This window comes from Ovis canadensis, chromosome 21, assembly GCF_042477335.2.
Source record: "Ovis canadensis isolate MfBH-ARS-UI-01 breed Bighorn chromosome 21, ARS-UI_OviCan_v2, whole genome shotgun sequence".
NCBI classification, from domain to species: Eukaryota; Metazoa; Chordata; class Mammalia; order Artiodactyla; family Bovidae; genus Ovis; species Ovis canadensis.
In genome coordinates, this window is record NC_091265.1 from 6,299,335 (window position 1) to 6,321,908 (window position 22,574).

Below are 22,574 nucleotides of genomic sequence, written 5' to 3' on the forward strand. Positions count from 1 at the left end.
GAGACGGGTATGTCGGGGAACTTCTTGAGTTGCAGCAAGGGTGTGAAGGACCCTTTGGAAGATCCAGTGGTTAGACGTGATTAGCCTCGAGAAGCCCCCGCGGAAATGGGCCTCATCTCGCCTGGAGGGCAAAACCTCCTGGATTTTCTCGAGTTGCGGCAGGTGCTCTCGACTTACGACGGGGACCTCAGGGACACGCTCTGGTGGCCTCAGGAAAGGCCAGTCCCCATGCGAGTTCCTCGGGGGCCTCTCGGGATTCCTCTCCCGTCGATGCCGGGGCCTAAGACCTTGTGTGGAGTCGGGGCCGGAACCTGAGGATTCCTCTCCAGTGCTGACATGGATCTTGGGGTACTTCTGGAGTCTCCCCAGGGGAGTCAGTCCTCGTCTCGAATACGGGCATGCATTGCGCTTTCCTCCAGAGCGGTAGCAGCAGTGTCACGCATTCCCCGCGTGGATCAAAGGATCTATGGTTTTCCCTCGAGTCTTTCCCACGAGGCTTTCCCACGAGGCTTTCCCACAGGGCTGTCCCACGTGCACACGTGGTGGGAGTCGATCCTCGGCTTGAACGTCAAGTGCAGGGAAAACAGGTTCCTCTGGAATGGACTGACACATCTGGGGGACTCTTGGAATGGTGGCACGACCCTGGAGTTCCTCTCGCCTTTCCTGTGGAGAGCGCCTCCTCTTGAGATGCGACGGGAACGCCGGGAATTCTTTCCCTACGAAACAGGGAAAGGATCCCTCATCTCGAGCTAGGAGGCGGAAACGGGGCTCCCCTGGATGTGTGCGGGACCCCACGTGCTTCCTCTCGAGTGGAGACGGGTATGTCGGGGAACTTCTTGAGTTGCAGCAATGGTGTGAAGGACCCTTTGGAAGTTCCAGTGGTTAGATGTGATTGGCCTCGAGAAGCCTCAGCGGAAATGGGCCTCATCTCGCATGTAGGGCAAAACCTCCTGGATTTTCTCGAGTTGCGGCAGGTGCTCTCGACTTACGACGGGGACCTCAGGGACCCGCTCTGGTGGCCTCAGGAAAGGCCAGTCCCCATGCGAGTTCCTCGGGGGCCTCTCGGGATTCCTCTCCCGTCGATGCCGGGGCCTAAGACCTTGTGTGGAGTCGGGGCCGGAACCTGAGGATTCCTCTCCAGTGCTGACATGGATCTTGGGGTACGTCTGGAGTCTCCCCAGGGGAGTCAGTCCTCGTCTCGAATGCGGGCATGCATTGCGCTTTCCTCCAGAGCGGTAGCAGCAGTGTCACGCAGTCCGCCGCGTGGATCAAAGGATCTATGCTTTTCCCTCGAGTCTTTCCCACGAGGCTTTCCCACGAGGCTTTCCCACAGGGCTTTCCCACGTGCACACGTGGTGGGAGTCGATCCTCGGCTTGAACGTCAAGGCAGTGCAGGGAAAACAGGTTAATCTGGAATGGACTGAAACATCTGGGGGACTCTTGGAATGGTGGCACGACCCTGGAGTTCCTCTCGCCTTTCCTGTGGAGAGCGCCTCCTCTTGAGATGCGACGGGAATGCCGGGAATTCTTTCCCTACGAAACAGGGAAAGGATCCCTCATCTCGAGCTAGGAGGCGGAAACGGGGCTGCCCTGGATGTGTGCGGGACACCACGTGCTTCCTCTCGAGTGCAGACGGGTATGTCGGGGAACTTCTTGAGTTGCAGCAATGGTGTGAAGGACCCTTGGCAGTTCCAGTGGTTAGATGTGATTGGCCTCGAGAAGCCTCAGCGGAAATGGGCCTCATCTCGCATGTAGGGCAAAACCTCCTGGATTTTCTCGAGTTGCGGCAGGTGCTCTCGACTTACGACGGGGACCTCAGGGAACCGCTCTGGTGGCCTCAGGAAAGGCCAGTCCCCATGAGAGTTCCTCGGGGTCGTCTCGGGATTCCTCTCCCGTCGATGCCGGGGCCTAAGACCTTGTGTGGAGTCGGGGCCGGAGCCTGAGGATTCCTCTCCAGTGCTGACATGGATCTTGGGGTACTTCTGGAGTCTCCCCAGGGGAGTCAGTCCTCGTCTCGAATGCGGGCATGCATTGTGCTTTCCTCCAGAGCGGTAGCAGCAGTGTCACGCAGTCCGCCGCGTGGATCAAAGGATCTATGGTTTTCCCTCGAGTCTTTCCCACGAGGCTTTCCCACGAGGCTTTCCCACAGGGCTGTCCCACGTGCACACGTGGTGGGAGTCGATCCTCGGCTTGAACGTCAAGGCAGTGCAGGGAAAACAGGTTCCTCTGGAATGGACTGACACATCTGGGGGACTCTTGGAATGGTGGCACGACCCTGGAGTTCCTCTCGCCTTTCCTGTGGAGAGCGCCTCCTCTTGAGATGCGACGGGAACGCCGGGAATTCTTTCCCTACGAAACAGGGAAAGGATCCCTCATCTCGAGCTAGGAGGCGGAAACGGGGCTCCCCTGGATGTGTGCGGGACACCACGTGCTTCCTCTCGAGTGCAGACGGGTATGTCGGGGAACTTCTTGAGTTGCAGCAAGGGTGTGAAGGACCCTTTCGAAGTTCCAGTGGTTAGACGTGATTGGCCTCGAGAAGCCTCAGCGGAAATGGGCCTCATCTCGCCTGGAGGGCAAAACCTCCTGGATTTTCTCGAGTTGCGGCAGGTGCTCTCGACGTACGACGGGGACCTCAGGGACCCGCTCTGGTGGCCTCAGGAAAGGCCAGTCCCCATGCGAGTTCCTCGGGGGCCTCTCGGGATTCCTCTCCCGTCGATGCCGGGGCCTAAGACCTTGTGTGGAGTCGGGGCCGGAACCTGGGGATTCCTCTCCAGGGCTGACATGGATCTTGGGGTACTTCTGGAGTCTCCCCAGGGGAGTCAGTCCTCGTCTCGAATGCGGGCATGCACTTGCGCTTTCCTCCAGAGCGGTAGCAGCAGTGTCACGCAGTCCGCCGCGTGGATCAAAGGATCTATGGTTTTCCCTCGAGTCTTTCCTACGAGGCTTTCCCACGAGGCTTTCCCACAGGGCTGTCCCACGTGCACACGTGGTGGGAGTCGATCCTTGGCTTGAACGTCAAGGCAGTGCAGGGAAAACAGGTTCCTCTGGAATGGACTGACACATCTGGGGGACTCTTGGAATGGTGGCACGACCCTGGAGTTCCTCTCGCCTTTCCTGTGGAGAGCGCCTCCTGTTGAGATGCGACGGGAACGCCGGGAATTCTTTCCCTACGATACAGGGAAAGGATCCCTCATCTCGAGCTAGGAGGCGGAATCGGGGCTCCCCTGTATGTGTGCAGGACCCACGTGCTTCCTCTCGAGTGGAGACGGGTATGTCGGGGAACTTCTTGAGTTGCAGCAAGGGTGTGAAGGACCCTTTGGAAGTTCCAGTGGTTAGACGTGATTAGCCTCGAGAAGCCTCAGGGGAAATGGGCTTCATCTCGCCTGGAGGGCAAAACCTCCTGGATTTTCTCGAGTTGCGGCAGGTGCTCTCGACTTACGACGGGGACCTCAGGGAACCCCTCCGGTGGCCTCAGGAAAGGCCAGTCCCCATGCGAGTTCCTCGGGGGCCTCTCGGGATTCCTCTCCCGTCGATGCCGGGGCCTAAGACCTTGTGTGGAGTCGGGGCCGGAACCTGAGGATTCCTCTCCAGTGCTGACATGGATCTTGGGGTACTTCTGGAGTCTCCCCAGGGGAGTCAGTCCTCGTCTCGAATGCGGGCATGCACTTGCGCTTTCCTCCAGAGCGGTAGCAGCAGTGTCACGCAGTCCGCCGCGTGGATCAAAGGATCTATGGTTTTCCCTCGAGTCTTTCCCACGAGGCTTTCCCACGAGGCTTTCCCACAGGGCTGTCCCACGTGCACACGTGGTGGGAGTCGATCCTCGGCTTGAACGTCAAGGCAGTGCAGGGAAAACAGGTTCCTCTGGAATGGACTGACACATCTGGGGGACTCTTGGAATGGTGGCACGACCCTGGAGTTCCTCTCGCCTTTCCTGTGGAGAGCGCCTCCTGTTGAGATGCGACGGGAACGCCGGGAATTCTTTCCCTACGATACAGGGAAAGGATCCATAATCTCGAGCTAGGAGGCGGAAACGGGGCTCCCCTGGATGTGTGCGGGACACCACGTGCTTCCTCTCGAGTGGAGACGGGTATGTCGGGGAACTTCTTGAGTTGCAGCAAGGGTGTGAAGGACCCTTTGGAAGTTCCAGTGGTTAGACGTGATTAGCCTCGAGAAGCCTCAGAGGAAATGGGCCTCATCTCGCCTGGAGGGCAAAACCTCCTGGATTTTCTCGAGTTGCGGCAGGTGCTCTCGACTTACGACGGGGACCTCAGGGACCCGCTCTGGTGGCCTCAGGAAAGGCCAGTCCCCATGCGAGTTCCTCGGGGGCGTCTCGGGATTCCTCTCCCGTCGATGCCTGGGCCTAAGACCTTGTGTGGAGTCGGGGCCGGAACCTGAGGTTCCTCTCCAGTGCTGACATGGATCTTGGGGTACTTCTGGAGTCTCCCCAGGGGAGTCAGTCCTCGTCTCGAATGCGGGCATGCACTTGCGCTTTCCTCCAGAGCGGTAGCAGCAGTGTCACGCAGTCCGCCGCGTGGATCAAAGGATCTATGGTTTTCCCTCGAGTCTTTCCCACGAGGCTTTCCCACGAGGCTTTCCCACAGGGCTGTCCCACGTGCACACGTGGTGGGAGTCGATCCTGGGCTTGAACGTCAAGGCAGTGCAGGGAAAACAGGTTCCTCTGGAATGGACTGACACATCTGGGGGACTCTTGGAATGGTGTCACGACCCTGGAGTTCCTCTCGCCTTTCCTGTGGAGAGCGCCTCCTCTTGAGATGCGACGGGAACGCCGGGAATTCTTTCCCTACGAAACAGGGAAAGGATCCCTCATCTCGAGCTAGGAGGCGGAAACGGGGCTCCCCTGGATGTGTGCGGGACCCCACGTGCTTCCTCTCGAGTGGAGACGGGTATGTCGGGGAACTTCTTGAGTTGCAGCAATGGTGTGAAGGACCCTTTGGAAGTTCCAGTGGTTAGATGTGATTGGGCACGAGAAGCCTCAGCGGAAATGGGCCTCATCACGCCTGGAGGGCAAAACCTCCTGGATTTTCTCGAGTTGCGGCAGGTGCTCTCGACTTACGACGGGGACCTCAGGGAACCGCTCCGGTGGCCTCAGGAAAGGCCAGTCCCCATGCGAGTTCCTCGGGGGCCTCTCGGGATTCCTCTCCCGTCGATGCCGGGGCCTTAAACCTTGTGTGGAGTCGGAGCCAGAACCTGAGGATTCCTCTCCAGTGCTGACATGGATCTTGGGGTACTTCTGGAGTCTCCCCAGGGGAGTCAGTCCTCGTCTCGAATGCGGGCATGCACTTGCGCTTTCCTCCAGAGCGGTAGCAGCAGTGTCACGCAGTCCGCCGCGTGGATCAAAGGATCTATGGTTTTCCCTCGAGTCTTTCCCACGAGGCTTTCCGACGAGGCTTTCCCACAGGGCTGTCCCACGTGCACACGTGGTGGGAGTCGATCCTCGGCTTGAACGTCAAGGCAGTGCAGGGAAAACAGGTTCCTCTGGAATGGACTGACACATCTGGGGGACTCTTGGAATGGTGGCATGACCCTGGAGTTCCTCTCGCCTTTCCTGTGGAGAGCGCCTCCTCTTGAGATGCGACGGGAACGCCGGGAATTCTTTCCCTACGAAACAGGGAAAGGATCCCTCATCTCGAGCTAGGAGGCGGAAACGGGGCTCCCCTGGATATGTGCGGGACACCAGGTGCTTCCTCTCGAGTGCAGACGGGTGTGTCGGGGAACTTCTTGAGTTGCAGCAAGGGTGTGAAGGACCCTTTGGAAGTTCCAGTGGTTAGATGTGATTGGCCTCGAGAAGCCTCAGCGGAAATGGGCCTCATCTCGCCTGGAGGGCAAAACCTCCTGGATTTTCTCGAGTTGCGGCAGGTGCTCTCGACTTACGACGGGGACCTCAGGGACCCGCTCTGGTGGCCTCAGGAAAGGCCAGCCCCATGCGAGTTCCTCGGGGGCCTCTCAGGATTCCTCTCCCGTCGATGCCGGGGCCTAAGACCTTGTGTGGAGTCGGGGCCGGAACCTGAGGATTCCTCTCCAGTGCTGACATGGATCTTGGGGTACTTCTGGAGTCTCCCCAGGGGAGTCAGTCCTCGTCTCGAATGCGGGCATGCACTTGCGCTTTCCTCCAGAGCGGTAGCAGCAGTGTCACGCAGTCCGCCGCGTGGATCAAAGGATCTATGGTTTTCCCTCGAGTCTTTCCCACGAGGCTTTCCCACGAGGCTTTCCCACAGGGCTGTCCCACGTGCACACGTGGTGGGAGTCGATCCTCGGCTTGAACGTCAAGGCAGTGCAGGGAAAACAGGTTCCTCTGGAATGGACTGACACATCTGGGGGACTCTTGGAATGGTGTCACGACCCTGGAGTTCCTCTCGCCTTTCCTGTGGAGAGCGCCTCCTCTTGAGATGCGACGGGAACGCCGGGAATTCTTTCCCTACGAAACAGGGAAAGGATCCCTCATCTCGAGCTAGGAGGCGGAAACGGGGCTCCCCTGGATGTGTGCGGGACCCCACGTGCTTCCTCTCGAGTGCAGACGGGTTTGTCGGGGAACTTCTTGAGTTGCAGCAAGGGTGTGAAGGACCCTTTGGAAGTTCCAGTGGTTAGATGTGATTGGCCTCGAGAAGCCTCAGCGGAAATGGGCCTCATCTCGCCTGGAGGGCAAAACCTCCTGGATTTTCTCGAGTTGCGGCAGGTGCTCTCGACTTACGACGGGGACCTCAGGGACCCGCTCTGGTGGCCTCAGGAAAGGCCAGTCCCCATGCGACTTCCTCGGGGGCCTCTCGGGATTCCTCTCCCGTCAATGCCGGGGCCTAAGACCTTGTGTGGAGTCGGGGCCGGAACCTGAGGATTCCTCTCCAGTGCTTACATGGATCTTGGGGTACTTCTGGAGTCTCCCCAGGGGAGTCAGTCCTCGTCTCGAATGCGGGCATGCACTTGCGCTTTCCTCCAGAGCGGTAGCAGCAGTGTCACGCAGTCCGCCGCGTGGATCAAAGGATCTATGGTTTTCCCTCGAGACTTTCCCACGAGGCTTTCCCACGAGGCTTTCCCACAGGGCTGTCCCACGTGCACACGTGGTGAGAGTCGATCCTCGGCTTGAACGTCAAGGCAGTGCAGGGAAAACAGGTTCCTCTGGAATGGACTGACACATCTGGGGGACTCTTGGAATGGTGGCACGACCCTGGAGTTCCTCTCGCCTTTCCTGTGGAGAGCGCCTCCTCTTGAGATGCGACAGGAACGCCGGGAATTCTTTCCCTACGAAACAGGGAAAGGATCCCTCATCTCGAGCTAGGAGGCGGAAACGGGGCTCCCCTGGATGTGTGCGGGACCCCACGTGCTTCCTCTCGAGAGCAGACGGGTATGTCGGGGAACTTCTTGAGTTGCAGCAAGGGTGTGAAGGACCCTTTGGAAGTTCCAGTGGTTAGATGTGATTGGCCTCGAGAAGCCTCAGCGGAAATGGGCCTCATCTCGCCTGGAGGGCAAAACCTCCTGTATTTTCTCGAGTTGTGGCAGGTGCTCTCGACTTACGACGGGGACCTCAGGGACCCGCTCTGGTGGCCTCAGGAAAGGCCAGTCCCCATGCGAGTTCCTCGGGGGCCTCTCGGGATTCCTCTCCCGTCGATGCCGTGGCCTAAGACCTTGTGTGGAGTCGGGGCCGGAACCTGAGGATTCCTCTCCAGTGCTGACATGGATCTTGGGGTACTTCTGGAGTCTCCCCAGGGAGTCAGTCCTCGTCTCGAATGCGGGCATGCACTTGCGCTTTCCTCCAGAGCGGTAGCAGCAGTGTCACGCAGTCCGCCGCGTGGATCAAAGGATCTATGTTTTTACCTCGAGTCTTTCCCACGAGGCTTTCCCACGAGGCTTTCCCACAGGGCTGTCCCACGTGCACACGTGGTGTGAGTCGATCCTCGGCTTGAACGTCAAGGCAGTGCAGGGAAAACAGGTTCCTCTGGAATGGACGGACACATCTGGGGGACTCTTGGAATGGTGGCATGACCCTGGAGTTCCTCTCGCCTTTCCTGTGGAGAGCGCCTCCTCTTGAGATGCGACGGGAACGCCTGGAATTCTTTCCCTACGAAACAGGGAAAGGATCCCTCATCTCGAGCTAGGAGGCGGAAACGGGGCTCCCCTGGATGTGTGCGGGACCCCACGTGCTTCCTCTCGAGTGGAGACGGGTATGTCGGGGAACTTCTTGAGTTGCAGCAAGGGTGTGAAGGACCCTTTGGAAGTTCCAGTGGTTAGACGTGATTAGCCTCGAGAAGGCTCAGCGGAAATGGGCCTCATCTCGCCTGGAGGGCAAAACCTCCTGGATTTTCTCGAGTTGCGGCAGGTGCTCTCGACTTACGACGGGGACCTCAGGGACCCGCTCTGGTGGCCTCAGGAAAGGCCAGTCCCCATGCGAGTTCCTCGGTGGCCTCTCGGGATTCCTCTCCCGTCGATGCCGGGGCCTAAGACCTTGTGTGGAGTCGGGGCCGGAACCTGAGGATTCCTCTCCAGTGCTGACATGGATCTTGGGGTACTTCTGGAGTCTCCCCAGGGGAGTCAGTCCTCGTCTCGAATGCGGGCATGCACTTGCGCTTTCCTCCAGAGCGGTAGCAGCAGTGTCACGCAGTCCGCCACGTGGATCAAAGGATCTATGGTTTTCCCTCGAGTCTTTCCCAAGAGGCTTTCCCACGAGGCTTTCCCACAGGGCTGTCCCACGTGCACACGTGGTGGGAGTCGATCCTCGGCTTGAACGTCAAGGCAGTGCAGGGAAAACAGGTTCCTCTGGAATGGACTGACACATCTGGGGGACTCTTGGAATGGTGGCACGACCCTGGAGTTCCTCTCGCCTTTCCTGTGGAGAGCGCCTCCTCTTGAGATGCGACGGGAACGCCGGGAATTCTTTCCCTACGAAACAGGGAAAGGATCTCTCATCTCGAGCTAGGACGCGGAAACAGAGCTCCCCTGGATGTGTGCGGGACCCCACGTGCTTCCTCTCGAGTGCAGACGGGTATGTCGGGGAACTTCTTGAGTTGCAGCAATGGTGTGAAGGACCCTTTGGAAGTTCCAGTGGTTAGATGTGATTGGCCTCGAGAAGCCTCAGCGGAAATGGGCCTCATCTCGCCTGGAGGGCAAAACCTCCTGGATTTTCTCGAAATGCAGCAGGTGCTCTCGACTTACGACGGGGACCTCAGGGACCCGCTCTGGTGGCCTCAGGAAAGGCCAGTCCCCATGAGAGTTCCACGGGGGCCTCTCGGGATTCCTCTCCCGTCGATGCCGGGGCCTAAGACCTTGTGTGGAGTCGGGGCCGGAACCTGAGGATTCCTCTCCAGTGCTGACATGGATCTTGGGGTACTTCTGGAGTCTCCCCAGGGGAGTCAGTCCTCGTCTCGAATGCGGGCATGCACTTGCGCTTTCCTCCAGAGCGGTAGCAGCAGTGTCACGCAGTCCGCCGCGTGGATCAAAGGATCTATGGTTTTCCCTCGAGTCTTTCCCACGAGGCTTTCCCACGAGGCTTTCCCACAGGGCTGTCCCACGTGCACACGTGGTGGGAGTCGATCCTCGGCTTGAACGTCAACTCAGTGCAGGGAAAACAGGTTCCTCTGGAATGGACTGACACATCTGGGGGACTCTTGGAATGGTGGCATGACCCTGGAGTTCCTCTCGCCTTTCCTGTGGAGAGCGCCTCCTCTTGAGATGCGACGGGAAGGCCGGGAATTCTTTCCCTACGAAACAGGGAAAGGATCCCTCATCTCGAGCTAGGAGGCGGAAACGGGGCTCCCCTGGGTGTGTGCGGGACCCCACGTCCTTCCTCTCGAGTGGAGACGGGTATGTCGGGGAACTTCTTGAGTTGCAGCAATGGTGTGAAGGACCCTTTGGAAGTTCCAGTCGTTAGATGTGATTGGCCTCGAGAAGCCTCAGCGGAAATGGGCCTCATCTCGCCTGGAGGGCTAAACCTCCTGGATTTTCTCGAGTTGCGGCAGGTGCTCTCGACTTACGACGGGGACCTCAGGGACCCGCTCTGGTGGCCTCAGGAAAGGCCAGTCCCCATGCGAGTTCCTCGGGGGCCTCTCGGGATTCCTCTCCCGTCGATGCCAGGGCCTAAGACCTTGTGTGGAGTCGGGGCCGGAACCTGAGGATTCCTCTCCAGTGCTGACATGGATCTTGGGGTACTTCTGGAGTCTCCCCAGGGGAGTCAGTCCTCGTCTCGAATGCGGGCATGCACTTGCGCTTTCCTCCAGAGCGGTAGCAGCAGTGTCACGCAGTCCGCCGCGTGGATCAAAGGATCTATGGTTTTCCCTCGAGTCTTTCCCACGAGGCTTTCCCACGAGGCTTTCCCACAGGGCTGTCCCACGTGCACACGTTGTGGGAGTCGATCCTCGGCTTGAACATCAAGGCAGTGCAGGGAAAACAGGTTCCTCTGGAATGGACTGACACATCTGGGGGACTCTTGGAATGGTGGCATGACCCTGGAGTTCCTCTCGCCTTTCCTGTGGAGAGCGCCTCCTCTTGAGATGCGACGGGAACGCCGGGAATTCTTTCCCTACGAAACAGGGAAAGGATCCCTCATCTCGAGTTAGGAGGCGGAAACGGGGCTCCCCTGGATGTGTGCGGGACACCACGTGCTTCCTCTCGATTGCAGACGGGTATGTCGGGGTACTTCTTGTGTTGCAGCAAGGGTGTGAAGGACCCTTTGGAAGGTCCAGTGGTTAGATGTGATTGGCCTCGAGAAGCCTCAGCGGAAATGGGCCTCATCTCGCCTGGAGGTCAAAACATCCTGGATTTTCTCGAGTTGGGGCAGGTGCTCTCGACTTACGACGGGGACCTCAGGGACCCGCTCTGGTGGCCTCAGGAAAGGCCAGTCCCCATGCGAGTTCCTCGGGGGCCTCTCGGGATTCCTCTCCCGTCGATGCCGGGGCCTAAGACCTTGTGTGGAGTCGGGGCCGGAACCTGAGGATTCCTCTCCAGTGCTGACATGGATCTTGGGGTACTTCTGGAGTCTCCCCAGGGGAGTCAGTCCTCGTCTCGAATGCGGGCATGCACTTGCGCTTTCCTCCAGAGCGGTAGCAGCAGTGGCACGCAGTCCGCCGCGTGGATCAAAGGATCTATGGTTTTCCCTCGAGTCTTTCCAACGAGGCTTTCCCACGAGGCTTTCCCACAGGGCTGTCCCACGTGCACACGTGGTGGGAGTCGATCCTCGGCTTGAACGTCAAGGCAGTGCAGGGAAAACAGGTTCCTCTGGAATGGACTGACACATCTGGGGGACTCTTGGAATGGTGGCACGACCCTGGAGTTCCTCTCGCCTTTCCTGTGGAGAGCGCCTCCTCTTGAGATGCGACGGGAACGCCGGGAATTCTTTCCCTACGAAACAGGGAAAGGATCCCTCATCTCGAGCTAGGAGGCGGAAACGGGGCTCCCCTGGATGTGTGCGGGACCCACGTGCTTCCTCTCGAGTGCAGACTGGTGTGTCGGGGAACTTCTTGAGTTGCAGCAAGGGTGTGAAGGACCCTTTGGAAGTTCCAGTGGTTAGATGTGATTGGCCTCGAGAAGCCTCAGCGGAAATGGGCCTCATCTCGCCTGGAGGACAAAACCTCCTGGATTTTCTCGAGTTGCGGCAGGTGCTCTCGACTTACGACGGGGACCTCAGGGACCCGCTCTGGTGGCCTCAGGAAAGGCCAGTCCCCATGCGAGTTCCTCGGTGGCCTCTCGGGATTCCTCTCCCGTCGATGCCAGGGCCTAAGACCTTGTGTGGAGTCGGGGCCGGAACCTGAGGATTCCTCTCCAGTGCTGACATGGATCTTGGGGTACTTCTGGAGTCTCCCCAGGGGAGTCAGTCCTCGTCTCGAATGCGGGCATGCACTTGCGCTTTCCTCCAGAGCGGTAGCAGCAGTGTCACGCAGTCCGCCGCGTGGATCAAAGGATCTATGGTTTTCCCTCGAGTCTTTCCCACGAGGCTTTCCCACGAGGCTTTCCCACAGGGCTGTCCCACGTGCACACGTGGTGGGAGTCGATCCTCGGCTTGAACGTCAAGGCAGTGCAGGGAAAACAGGTTCCTCTGGAATGGACTGACACATCTGGGGGACTCTTGGAATGGTGGCACGACCCTGGAGTTCCTCTCGCCTTTCCTGTGGAGAGCGCCTCCTCTTGAGATGCGACGGGAACGCCGGGAATTCTTTCCCTATGAAACAGGGAAAGGATCCCTCATCTCGAGCTAGGAGGCGGAAACGGGGCTCCCCTGGATGTGTGCGGGACCCACGTGCGTCCTCTCGAGTGCAGACGGGTGTGTCGGGGAACTTCTTGAGTTGCAGCAAGGGTGTGAAGGACCCTTTGGAAGGTCCAGTGGTTAGATGTGATTGGCCTCGAGAAGCCTCAGCGGAAATGGGCCTCATCCCGCCTGGAGGGCAAAACCTCCTGGATTTTCTCGAGTTGTGGCAGGTGCTCTCGACTTACGACGGGGACCTCAGGGACCCGCTCTGGTGGCCTCAGTAAAGGCCAGTCCCCATGCGAGTTCCTCGGGGGCCTCTCGGGATTCCTCTCCCGTCGATGCCAGGGCCTAAGACCTTGTGTGGAGTCGGGGCCGGAACCTGAGTATTCCTCTGCAGTGCTGACATGGATCTTGGGGTACTTCTGGAGTCTCCCCAGGGGAGTCAGTCCTCGTCTCGAATGCGGGCATGCACTTGCGCTTTCCTCCAGAGCGGTAGCAGCAGTGTCACGCAGTCCGCCGCGTGGATCAAAGGATCTATGGTTTTCCCTCGAGTCTTTCCCACGAGGCTTTCCCACGAGGCTTTCCCACAGGGCTGTCCCACGTGCACACGTGGTGGGAGTCGATCCTCGGCTTGAACGTCAAGGCAGTGCAGGGAAAACAGGTTCCTCTGGAATGGACTGACACATCTGGGGGACTCTTGGAATGGTGGCACGACCCTGGAGTTCCTCTCGCCTTTCCTGTGGAGAGCGCCTCCTCTTGAGATGCGACGGGAACGCCGGGAATTCTTTCCCTACGAAACAGGGAAAGGATCCCTCATCTCGAGCTAGGAGGCGGAAACGGGGCTCCCCTGGATGTGTGCGGGACCCACGTGCTTCCTCTCGAGTGCAGACGGGTGTGTCGGGGAACTTCTTGAGTTGCAGCAAGGGTGTGAAGGACCCTTTGGAAGTTCCAGTGGTTAGATGTGATTGGCCTCGAGAAGCCTCAGCGGAAATGGGCCTCATCCCGCCTGGAGGGCAAAACCTCCTGGATTTTCTCGAGTTGCGGCAGGTGCTCTCGACTTACGACGGGGACCTCAGGGACCCGCTCTGGTGGCCTCAGGAAAGGCCAGTCCCCATGCGAGTTCCTCGGTGGCCTCTCGGGATTCCTCTCCCGTCGATGCCAGGGCCTAAGACCTTGTGTGGAGTCGGGGCCGGAACCTGAGGATTCCTCTCCAGTGCTGACATGGATCTTGGGGTACTTCTGGAGTCTCCCCAGGGGAGTCAGTCCTCGTCTCGAATGCGGGCATGCACTTGCGCTTTCCTCCAGAGCGGTAGCAGCAGTGTCACGCAGTCCGCCGCATGGATCAAAGGATCTATGGTTTTCCCTCGAGTCTTTCCCACGAGGCTTTCCCACGAGGCTTTCCCACAGGGCTGTCCCACGTGCACACGTGGTGGGAGTCGATCCTCGGCTTGAACGTCAAGGCAGTGCAGGGAAAACAGGTTCCTCTGGAATGGACTGACACATCTGGGGGACTCTTGGAATGGTGGCACGACCCTGGAGTTCCTCTCGCCTTTCCTGTGGAGAGCGCCTCCTCTTGAGATGCGACGGGAACGCCGGGAATTCTTTCCCTACGAAACAGGGAAAGGATCCCTCATCTCGAGCTAGGAGGCGGAAACGGGGCTCCCCTGGATGTGTGCGGGACCCACGTGCTTCCTTTCGAGTGCAGACGGGTGTGTCGGGGAACTTCTTGAGTTGCAGCAAGGGTGTGAAGGACCCTTTGGAAGTTCCAGTGGTTAGATGTGATTGGCCTCGAGAAGCCTCAGCGGAAATGGGCCTCATCTCGCCTGGAGGGCAAAACCTCCTGGATTTTCTCGAGTTGCGGCAGGTGCTCTCGACTTACGACGGGGACCTCAGGGACCCGCTCTGGTGGCCTCAGGAAAGGCCAGTCCCCATGCGAGTTCCTCTGTGGCCTCTCGGGATTCCTCTCCCGTCGATGCCAGGGCCTAAGACCTTGTGTGGAGTCGGGGCCGGAACCTGAGGATTCCTCTCCAGTGCTGACATGGATCTTGGGGTACTTCTGGAGTCTCCCCAGGGGAGTCAGTCCTCGTCTCGAATGCGGGCATGCACTTGCGCTTTCCTCCAGAGCGGTAGCAGCAGTGTCACGCAGTCTGCCGCGTGGATCAAAGGATCTATGGTTTTCCCTCGATTCTTTCCCACGAGGCTTTCCCACGAGGCTTTCCCACAGGGCTGTCCCACGTGCACACGTGGTGGGAGTCGATCCTCGGCTTGAACGTCAAGGCAGTGCAGGGAAAACAGGTTCCTCTGGAATGGACTGACACATCTGGGGGACTCTTGGAATGGTGGCACGACCCTGGAGTTCCTCTCGCCTTTCCTGTGGAGAGCGCCTCCTCTTGAGATGCGACGGGAACGCCGGGAATTCTTTCCCTATGAAACAGGGAAAGGATCCCTCATCTCGAGCTAGGAGGCGCAAACGGGGCTCCCCTGGATGTGTGCGGGACCCACGTGCTTCCTCTCGAGTGCAGACGGGTGTGTCGGGGAACTTCTTGAGTTGCAGCAAGGGTGTGAAGGACCCTTTGGAAGTTCCAGTGGTTAGATGTGATTGGGCTCGAGAAGCCTCAGCGGAAATGGGCCTCATCCCGCCTGGAGGGCAAAACCTCCTGGATTTTCTCGAGTTCCGGCAGGTGCTCTCGACTTACGACGGGGACCTCAGGGACCCGCTCTGGTGGCCTCAGGAAAGGCCAGTCCCCATGCGAGTTCCTCGGGGGCCTCTCGGGATTCCTCTCCCGTCGATGCCAGGGCCTAAGACCTTGTGTGGAGTCGGGGCCGGAACCTGAGTATTCCTCTGCAGTGCTGACATGGATCTTGGGGTACTTCTGGAGTCTCCCCAGGGGAGTCAGTCCTCGTCTCGAATGCGGGCATGCACTTGCGATTTCCTCCAGAGCGGTAGCAGCAGTGTCACGCAGTCCGCCGCGTGGATCAAAGGATCTATGGTTTTCTCTCGAGTCTTTCCCACGAGGCTTTCCCACGAGGCTTTCCCACAGGGCTGTCCCACGTGCACACGTGGTGGGAGTCGATCCTCGGCTTGAACGTCAAGGCAGTGCAGGGAAAACAGGTTCCTCTGGAATGGACTGACACATCTGGGGGACTCTTGGAATGGTGGCACGACCCTGGAGTTCCTCTCGCCTTTCCTGTGGAGAGCGCCTCCTCTTGAGATGCGACGGGAACGCCGGGAATTCTTTCCCTAGGAAACAGCGAAAGCATCCCGCATCTCGAGCTAGGAGGCGGAAACGGGGCTCCCCTGGATGTGTGCGGGACCCACGTGCTTCCTCTCGAGTGCAGACGGGTGTGTCGGGGAACTTCTTGAGTTGCAGCAAGGGTGTGAAGGACCCTTTGGAAGTTCCAGTGGTTAGATGTGATTGGCCTCGAGAAGCCTCAGCGGAAATGGGCCTCATCTCGCCTGGAGGGCAAAACCTCCTGGATTTTCTCGAGTTGCGGCAGGTGCTCTCGACTTAGGATGGGGACCTCAGGGACCCGCTCTGGTGGCCTCAGGAAAGGCCAGTCCCCATGCGAGTTCCTCGGGGGCCTCTCGGGATTCCTCTCCCGTCGATGCCGGGGCCTAAGGCTTTGTGTGGAGTCGGGGCCGGAACCTGAGGATTCCTCTCCAGTGCTGACATGGATCTTGGGGTACTTCTGGAGTCTCCCCAGGGGAGTCAGTCCTCGTCTCGAATGCGGGCATGCACTTGCGCTTTCCTCCAGAGCGGTAGGAGCAGTGTCACCCAGTCCGCCGCGTGGATCAAAGGATCTATGGTTTTCCCTCGAGTGTTTCCCACGAGGCTTTCCCACGAGGCTTTCCCACAGGGCTGTCCCACGTGCACACGTGGTGGGAGTCGATCCTCGGCTTGAACGTCAAGGCAGTGCAGGGAAAACAGGTTCCTCTGGAATGGACTGACACATCTGGGGGACTCTTGGAATGGTGGCACGACCCTGGAGTTCCTCTCGCCTTTCCTGTGGAGAGCGCCTCCTCTTGAGATGCGACGGGAACGCCGGGAATTCTTTCCCTACGAAACAGGGAAAGGATCCCTCATCTCGAGCTAGGAGGCGGAAACGGGGCTTCCCTGGATGTGTGCGGGACCCACGTGCTTCCTCTCGAGTGCAGACGGGTGTTTCGGGGAACTTCTTGAGTTGCAGCAAGGTTGTGAAGGACCCTTTGGAAGTTCCAGTGGTTAGATGTGATTGGCCTCGAGAAGCCTCAGCGGAAATGGGCCTCATCTCGCCTGGAGGGCAAAACCTCCTGGATTTTCTCGAGTTGCGGCAGGTGCTCTCGACTTATGACGGGGACCTCAGGGACCCGCTCTGGTGGCCTCAGGAAAGGCCAGTCCCCATGCGAGTTCCTCGGGGGCCTCTCGGGATTCCTCTCCCGTCGATGCCAGGGCCTAAGACCTTGTGTGGAGTCGGGCCCGGAACCTGAGGATTCCTCTCCAGTGCTGACATGGATCTTGGGGTACTTCTGGAGTCTCCCCAGGGGAGTCAGTCCTCGTCTCGAATGCGGGCATGCACTTGCGCTTTCCTCCAGAGCGGTAGCAGCAGTGTCACGCAGTCCGCCGCGTGGATCAAAGGATCTATGGTTTTCCCTCGAGTCTTTCCCACGAGGCTTTCCCACGAGGCTTTCCCACAGGGCTGTCCCACGTGCACACGTGGTGGGAGTCGATCCTCGGCTTGAACGTCAAGGCAGTGCAGGGAAAACAGGTTCCTCTGGAATGGACTGACACATCTGGGGGACTCTTGGAATGGTGTCACGACCCTGGAGTTCCTCTCGCCTTTCCTGTGGAGAGCGCCTCCTCTTGAGATGCGACGGGAACGCCGGGAATTCTTTCCCTACGAAACAGGGAAAGGATCCCTCATCTCGAGCTAGGAGGCGGAAACGGGGCTCCCCTGGATGTGTGCGGGACCCCACGTGCTTCCTCTCGAGTGCAGACGGGTTTGTCGGGGAACTTCTTGAGTTGCAGCAAGGGTGTGAAGGACCCTTTGGAAGTTCCAGTGGTTAGATGTGATTGGCCTCGAGAAGCCTCAGCGGAAATGGGCCTCATCTCGCCTGGAGGGCAAAACCTCCTGGATTTTCTCGAGTTGCGGCAGGTGCTCTCGACTTACGACGGGGACCTCAGGGACCCGCTCTGGTGGCCTCAGGAAAGGCCAGTCCCCATGCGACTTCCTCGGGGGCCTCTCGGGATTCCTCTCCCGTCAATGCCGGGGCCTAAGACCTTGTGTGGAGTCGGGGCCGGAACCTGAGGATTCCTCTCCAGTGCTTACATGGATCTTGGGGTACTTCTGGAGTCTCCCCAGGGGAGTCAGTCCTCGTCTCGAATGCGGGCATGCACTTGCGCTTTCCTCCAGAGCGGTAGCAGCAGTGTCACGCAGTCCGCCGCGTGGATCAAAGGATCTATGGTTTTCCCTCGAGACTTTCCCACGAGGCTTTCCCACGAGGCTTTCCCACAGGGCTGTCCCACGTGCACACGTGGTGAGAGTCGATCCTCGGCTTGAACGTCAAGGCAGTGCAGGGAAAACAGGTTCCTCTGGAATGGACTGACACATCTGGGGGACTCTTGGAATGGTGGCACGACCCTGGAGTTCCTCTCGCCTTTCCTGTGGAGAGCGCCTCCTCTTGAGATGCGACAGGAACGCCGGGAATTCTTTCCCTACGAAACAGGGAAAGGATCCCTCATCTCGAGCTAGGAGGCGGAAACGGGGCTCCCCTGGATGTGTGCGGGACCCCACGTGCTTCCTCTCGAGAGCAGACGGGTATGTCGGGGAACTTCTTGAGTTGCAGCAAGGGTGTGAAGGACCCTTTGGAAGTTCCAGTGGTTAGATGTGATTGGCCTCGAGAAGCCTCAGCGGAAATGGGCCTCATCTCGCCTGGAGGGCAAAACCTCCTGTATTTTCTCGAGTTGTGGCAGGTGCTCTCGACTTACGACGGGGACCTCAGGGACCCGCTCTGGTGGCCTCAGGAAAGGCCAGTCCCCATGCGAGTTCCTCGGGGGCCTCTCGGGATTCCTCTCCCGTCGATGCCGGGGCCTAAGACCTTGTGTGGAGTCGGGGCCGGAACCTGAGGATTCCTCTCCAGTGCTGACATGGATCTTGGGGTACTTCTGGAGTCTCCCCAGGGGAGTCAGTCCTCGTCTCGAATACGGGCATGCATTGCGCTTTCCTCCAGAGCGGTAGCAGCAGTGTCACGCATTCCCCGCGTGGATCAAAGGATCTATGGTTTTCCCTCGAGTCTTTCCCACGAGGCTTTCCCACGAGGCTTTCCCACAGGGCTGTCCCACGTGCACACGTGGTGGGAGTCGATCCTCGGCTTGAACGTCAAGTGCAGGGAAAACAGGTTCCTCTGGAATGGACTGACACATCTGGGGGACTCTTGGAATGGTGGCACGACCCTGGAGTTCCTCTCGCCTTTCCTGTGGAGAGCGCCTCCTCTTGAGATGCGACGGGAACGCCGGGAATTCTTTCCCTACGAAACAGGGAAAGGATCCCTCATCTCGAGCTAGGAGGCGGAAACGGGGCTCCCCTGGATGTGTGCGGGACCCCACGTGCTTCCTCTCGAGTGGAGACGGGTATGTCGGGGAACTTCTTGAGTTGCAGCAATGGTGTGAAGGACCCTTTGGAAGTTCCAGTGGTTAGATGTGATTGGCCTCGAGAAGCCTCAGCGGAAATGGGCCTCATCTCGCATGTAGGGCAAAACCTCCTGGATTTTCTCGAGTTGCGGCAGGTGCTCTCGACTTACGACGGGGACCTCAGGGACCCGCTCTGGTGGCCTCAGGAAAGGCCAGTCCCCATGCGAGTTCCTCGGGGGCCTCTCGGGATTCCTCTCCCGTCGATGCCGGGGCCTAAGACCTTGTGTGGAGTCGGGGCCGGAACCTGAGGATTCCTCTCCAGTGCTGACATGGATCTTGGGGTACGTCTGGAGTCTCCCCAGGGGAGTCAGTCCTCGTCTCGAATGCGGGCATGCATTGCGCTTTCCTCCAGAGCGGTAGCAGCAGTGTCACGCAGTCCGCCGCGTGGATCAAAGGATCTATGCTTTTCCCTCGAGTCTTTCCCACGAGGCTTTCCCACGAGGCTTTCCCACAGGGCTTTCCCACGTGCACACGTGGTGGGAGTCGATCCTCGGCTTGAACGTCAAGGCAGTGCAGGGAAAACAGGTTAATCTGGAATGGACTGAAACATCTGGGGGACTCTTGGAATGGTGGCACGACCCTGGAGTTCCTCTCGCCTTTCCTGTGGAGAGCGCCTCCTCTTGAGATGCGACGGGAATGCCGGGAATTCTTTCCCTACGAAACAGGGAAAGGATCCCTCATCTCGAGCTAGGAGGCGGAAACGGGGCTCCCCTGGATGTGTGCGGGACACCACGTGCTTCCTCTCGAGTGCAGACGGGTATGTCGGGGAACTTCTTGAGTTGCAGCAAGGGTGTGAAGGACCCTTTCGAAGTTCCAGTGGTTAGACGTGATTGGCCTCGAGAAGCCTCAGCGGAAATGGGCCTCATCTCGCCTGGAGGGCAAAACCTCCTGGATTTTCTCGAGTTGCGGCAGGTGCTCTCGACGTACGACGGGGACCTCAGGGACCCGCTCTGGTGGCCTCAGGAAAGGCCAGTCCCCATGCGAGTTCCTCGGGGGCCTCTCGGGATTCCTCTCCCGTCGATGCCGGGGCCTAAGACCTTGTGTGGAGTCGGGGCCGGAACCTGGGGATTCCTCTCCAGGGCTGACATGGATCTTGGGGTACTTCTGGAGTCTCCCCAGGGGAGTCAGTCCTCGTCTCGAATGCGGGCATGCACTTGCGCTTTCCTCCAGAGCGGTAGCAGCAGTGTCACGCAGTCCGCCGCGTGGATCAAAGGATCTATGGTTTTCCCTCGAGTCTTTCCTACGAGGCTTTCCCACGAGGCTTTCCCACAGGGCTGTCCCACGTGCACACGTGGTGGGAGTCGATCCTTGGCTTGAACGTCAAGGCAGTGCAGGGAAAACAGGTTCCTCTGGAATGGACTGACACATCTGGGGGACTCTTGGAATGGTGGCACGACCCTGGAGTTCCTCTCGCCTTTCCTGTGGAGAGCGCCTCCTGTTGAGATGCGACGGGAACGCCGGGAATTCTTTCCCTACGATACAGGGAAAGGATCCCTCATCTCGAGCTAGGAGGCGGAATCGGGGCTCCCCTGTATGTGTGCAGGACCCACGTGCTTCCTCTCGAGTGGAGACGGGTATGTCGGGGAACTTCTTGAGTTGCAGCAAGGGTGTGAAGGACCCTTTGGAAGTTCCAGTGGTTAGACGTGATTAGCCTCGAGAAGCCTCAGGGGAAATGGGCTTCATCTCGCCTGGAGGGCAAAACCTCCTGGATTTTCTCGAGTTGCGGCAGGTGCTCTCGACTTACGACGGGGACCTCAGGGAACCCCTCCGGTGGCCTCAGGAAAGGCCAGTCCCCATGCGAGTTCCTCGGGGGCCTCTCGGGATTCCTCTCCCGTCGATGCCGGGGCCTAAGACCTTGTGTGGAGTCGGGGCCGGAACCTGAGGATTCCTCTCCAGTGCTGACATGGATCTTGGGGTACTTCTGGAGTCTCCCCAGGGGAGTCAGTCCTCGTCTCGAATGCGGGCATGCACTTGCGCTTTCCTCCAGAGCGGTAGCAGCAGTGTCACGCAGTCCGCCGCGTGGATCAAAGGATCTATGGTTTTCCCTCGAGTCTTTCCCACGAGGCTTTCCCACGAGGCTTTCCCACAGGGCTGTCCCACGTGCACACGTGGTGGGAGTCGATCCTCGGCTTGAACGTCAAGGCAGTGCAGGGAAAACAGGTTCCTCTGGAATGGACTGACACATCTGGGGGACTCTTGGAATGGTGGCACGACCCTGGAGTTCCTCTCGCCTTTCCTGTGGAGAGCGCCTCCTGTTGAGATGCGACGGGAACGCCGGGAATTCTTTCCCTACGATACAGGGAAAGGATCCATAATCTCGAGCTAGGAGGCGGAAACGGGGCTCCCCTGGATGTGTGCGGGACACCACGTGCTTCCTCTCGAGTGGAGACGGGTATGTCGGGGAACTTCTTGAGTTGCAGCAAGGGTGTGAAGGACCCTTTGGAAGTTCCAGTGGTTAGACGTGATTAGCCTCGAGAAGCCTCAGAGGAAATGGGCCTCATCTCGCCTGGAGGGCAAAACCTCCTGGATTTTCTCGAGTTGCGGCAGGTGCTCTCGACTTACGACGGGGACCTCAGGGACCCGCTCTGGTGGCCTCAGGAAAGGCCAGTCCCCATGCGAGTTCCTCGGGGGCGTCTCGGGATTCCTCTCCCGTCGATGCCTGGGCCTAAGACCTTGTGTGGAGTCGGGGCCGGAACCTGAGGTTCCTCTCCAGTGCTGACATGGATCTTGGGGTACTTCTGGAGTCTCCCCAGGGGAGTCAGTCCTCGTCTCGAATGCGGGCATGCACTTGCGCTTTCCTCCAGAGCGGTAGCAGCAGTGTCACGCAGTCCGCCGCGTGGATCAAAGGATCTATGGTTTTCCCTCGAGTCTTTCCCACGAGGCTTTCCCACGAGGCTTTCCCACAGGGCTGTCCCACTTGCACACGTGGTGGGAGTCGATCCTGGGCTTGAACGTCAAGGCAGTGCAGGGAAAACAGGTTCCTCTGGAATGGACTGACACATCTGGGGGACTCTTGGAATGGTGTCACGACCCTGGAGTTCCTCTCGCCTTTCCTGTGGAGAGCGCCTCCTCTTGAGATGCGACGGGAACGCCGGGAATTCTTTCCCTACGAAACAGGGAAAGGATCCCTCATCTCGAGCTAGGAGGCGGAAACGGGGCTCCCCTGGATGTGTGCGGGACCCCACGTGCTTCCTCTCGAGTGGAGACGGGTATGTCGGGGAACTTCTTGAGTTGCAGCAATGGTGTGAAGGACCCTTTGGAAGTTCCAGTGGTTAGATGTGATTGGGCACGAGAAGCCTCAGCGGAAATGGGCCTCATCACGCCTGGAGGGCAAAACCTCCTGGATTTTCTCGAGTTGCGGCAGGTGCTCTCGACTTACGACGGGGACCTCAGGGAACCGCTCCGGTGGCCTCAGGAAAGGCCAGTCCCCATGCGAGTTCCTCGGGGGCCTCTCGGGATTCCTCTCCCGTCGATGCCGGGGCCTTAAACCTTGTGTGGAGTCGGAGCCAGAACCTGAGGATTCCTCTCCAGTGCTGACATGGATCTTGGGGTACTTCTGGAGTCTCCCCAGGGGAGTCAGTCCTCGTCTCGAATGCGGGCATGCACTTGCGCTTTCCTCCAGAGCGGTAGCAGCAGTGTCACGCAGTCCGCTGCGTGGATCAAAGGATCTATGGTTTTCCCTCGAGTCTTTCCCACGAGGCTTTCCGACGAGGCTTTCC